Source organism: Eleutherodactylus coqui, chromosome 2 (assembly GCF_035609145.1).
Source record: "Eleutherodactylus coqui strain aEleCoq1 chromosome 2, aEleCoq1.hap1, whole genome shotgun sequence".
In the NCBI taxonomy this organism is placed as follows: domain Eukaryota; kingdom Metazoa; phylum Chordata; class Amphibia; order Anura; family Eleutherodactylidae; genus Eleutherodactylus; species Eleutherodactylus coqui.
In genome coordinates this window covers 307,343,343-307,345,842 of record NC_089838.1, presented here as the reverse complement: position 1 = coordinate 307,345,842, position 2,500 = coordinate 307,343,343, and the positions used below count along the sequence as shown (strand labels likewise).

At 47.5% G+C, this 2,500-nt stretch overlaps 8 non-coding genes across 8 annotated transcripts; 2 read left to right on the top strand and 6 right to left on the bottom strand.

Moving 5' to 3' along the window:
- The first annotated feature begins 26 nt into the window (after positions 1 to 26).
- Positions 27 to 98, top strand: TRNAE-CUC (transfer RNA glutamic acid (anticodon CUC)). The gene has a single exon. It is a non-coding gene; the product is annotated as a tRNA-Glu (tRNA).
- Positions 99 to 224: 126 nt separating this feature from the next.
- TRNAH-GUG (transfer RNA histidin (anticodon GUG)) lies at positions 225 to 296 on the bottom strand. The gene has a single exon. It is a non-coding gene; the product is annotated as a tRNA-His (tRNA).
- An 8-nt stretch (positions 297 to 304) lies between these two features.
- Positions 305 to 377, bottom strand: TRNAR-ACG (transfer RNA arginine (anticodon ACG)). Its single transcript has one exon. It is a non-coding gene; the product is annotated as a tRNA-Arg (tRNA).
- A 218-nt stretch (positions 378 to 595) lies between these two features.
- TRNAM-CAU (transfer RNA methionine (anticodon CAU)) lies at positions 596 to 668 on the bottom strand. Its single transcript has one exon. It is a non-coding gene; the product is annotated as a tRNA-Met (tRNA).
- Positions 669 to 1,108: 440 nt separating this feature from the next.
- Positions 1,109 to 1,180, top strand: TRNAE-CUC (transfer RNA glutamic acid (anticodon CUC)). The gene has a single exon. It is a non-coding gene; the product is annotated as a tRNA-Glu (tRNA).
- A 126-nt stretch (positions 1,181 to 1,306) lies between these two features.
- Positions 1,307 to 1,378, bottom strand: TRNAH-GUG (transfer RNA histidin (anticodon GUG)). The gene has a single exon. It is a non-coding gene; the product is annotated as a tRNA-His (tRNA).
- An 8-nt stretch (positions 1,379 to 1,386) lies between these two features.
- Positions 1,387 to 1,459, bottom strand: TRNAR-ACG (transfer RNA arginine (anticodon ACG)). The gene has a single exon. It is a non-coding gene; the product is annotated as a tRNA-Arg (tRNA).
- A 218-nt stretch (positions 1,460 to 1,677) lies between these two features.
- On the bottom strand, positions 1,678 to 1,750 carry TRNAM-CAU (transfer RNA methionine (anticodon CAU)). The gene has a single exon. It is a non-coding gene; the product is annotated as a tRNA-Met (tRNA).
- Positions 1,751 to 2,500: the final 750 nt, after the last annotated feature.

Below are 2,500 nucleotides of genomic sequence, written 5' to 3'. Positions count from 1 at the left end.
TATTACTGAAAAAGGGTCTCAGCGGTTCCCATATGGTCTAGCGGTTAGGATTCCTGGTTCTCACCCAGGCGGCCCGGGTTCGACTCCCGGTATGGGAATGAGCATTTTCCTAAGCTTGCAACTACATCGAAAGACCCTCTGAATTAAGATAGCGCTCAAAAAGTTCATAAAAGTATCATTCAGGCTTGCCGTCTACAAGAGCACCTTTGCTTTTTCATCAAGAATGCCGTGACCCGGATTCGAACCGGGGTTGCTGCGGCCACAACGCAGAGTACTAACCACTATACGATCACGGCGACATTCACGAGCCAGGTAGGAGTCGAACCTACAATCTTCTGATCCGTAGTCAGACGCGTTATCCATTGCGCCACTGGCCCTGTGTGAGAGGTTGCCACTAATCATGCTCCCCATTTTGGACTTTTGCTACGCTCGCAGCCATATTCAAATACCTCAACACGGTTGCTTTTAGCCCCTAGCCAAAACCCTTCTGCCTTGTTTGCTACCTTTCCATATTATCCAGTATCGTTTCGGTATTGAATGGCAAAGAGCAGTGCCTATCCAGTTAAGGCGGAGGGAAAAAACAAGGATAGATCCATGCCCCGTGTGAGGATCGAACTCACGACCTTCAGATTATGAGACTGACGCGCTACCTACTGCGCTAACGAGGCATCTTGCATGTGATTGGTTGTTGCCGTCCAGAGATAAGATGGAATTCTGTAAGCACAAAACTTCTTTTTTTTTTTTTTTTTTTTTTTTTTAATATGTACATGTATATATCTACATATATTGGAAAGTTTAAAGCAAGCTGTGAAAGCAACTTTTCTCATATGGTCTAGCGGTTAGGATTCCTGGTTTTCACCCAGGCGGCCCGGGTTCGACTCCCGGTATGGGAATGAGTGTTTTGCTAAGCTTGTGCCTGCATTCAAAGGCCTGCACCTTTCTTGCAGAATTAAGCGGCTTAGTTTGCAGATGCTCTTGGCAGCCAAAAATGCTGCGCTAACGAGGCCACTTGCAAGTGGTTGTTGATGCCATCCATGCTTAAAAATGAGTTTTCAAATCATGAAACTGATTTTTTTTCTACTTATTACTGAAAAAGGGTCTCAGCGGTTCCCATATGGTCTAGCGGTTAGGATTCCTGGTTCTCACCCAGGCGGCCCGGGTTCGACTCCCGGTATGGGAATGAGCATTTTCCTAAGCTTGCAACTACATCGAAAGACCCTCTGAATTAAGATAGCGCTCAAAAAGTTCATAAAAGTATCATTCAGGCTTGCCGTCTACAAGAGCACCTTTGCTTTTTCATCAAGAATGCCGTGACCCGGATTCGAACCGGGGTTGCTGCGGCCACAACGCAGAGTACTAACCACTATACGATCACGGCGACATTCACGAGCCAGGTAGGAGTCGAACCTACAATCTTCTGATCCGTAGTCAGACGCGTTATCCATTGCGCCACTGGCCCTGTGTGAGAAGTTGCCACTAATCATGCTCCCCATTTTGGACTTTTGCTACGCTCGCAGCCATATTCAAAGACCTCAACACGGTTGCTTTTAGCCCCTATCCAAAACCCTTCTGCCTTGTTTGCTACCTTTCCATATTATCCAGTATCGTTTCGGTATTGAATGGCAAAGAGCAGTGCCTATCCAGTTAAGGCGGAGGGAAAAAACAAGGATAGATCCATGCCCCGTGTGAGGATCGAACTCACGACCTTCAGATTATGAGACTGACGCGCTACCTACTGCGCTAACGAGGCATCTTGCGTGTGATTGGTTGTTGCCGTCCAGAGATAAGATGGAATTCTGTAAGCACAAAACTTCTTTTTTTTTTTTTTTAATATGTACATGTATATATCTACATATATTGGAAAGTTTAAAGCAAGCTGTGAAAGCAACTTTTCCCATATGGTCTAGCGGTTAGGATTCCTGGTTTTCACCCAGGCGGCCTGGGTTCGACTCCCGGTATGGAAATGAGTGTTTTGCTAAGCTTGTGCCTGCATTCAAAGGCCTGCACCTTTCTTGCAGAATTAAGCGGCTTAGTTTGCAGATGCTCTTGGCAGCCAAAAATGCTGCGCTAACGAGGCCACTTGCAAGTGGTTGTTGATGCCATCCATGCTTAAAGGGGTTGTCCCGAGGCAGCAAGTGGGCCTATACACTTCTGCATGGCCATAATAATGCACTTTGTAATGTACATTGTGCATTAATTATGAGCCATACAGAAGTTATAAAAAGTTTTACACTTACCTGCTCCGTTGCTGGCGTCCTCGTCTCCATGGTGCCGACTAATTTTCGCCCTCCGATGGCCAAATTAGCCGCGCTTGCGCAGTCCGGGTCTTCTCCTCTTCTCTATGGGGCTCCGTGTAGCTCCGTGTAGCTCCGCCCCGTCACGTGCCGATTCCAGCCAATCAGGAGGCTGGAATCGGCAATGGACCGCACAGAAGCCCTGCGGTCCATGAAGACAGAGGATCCCGGCGGCCATCTTCAGCAGGTGAGTATGAAGACGCCGG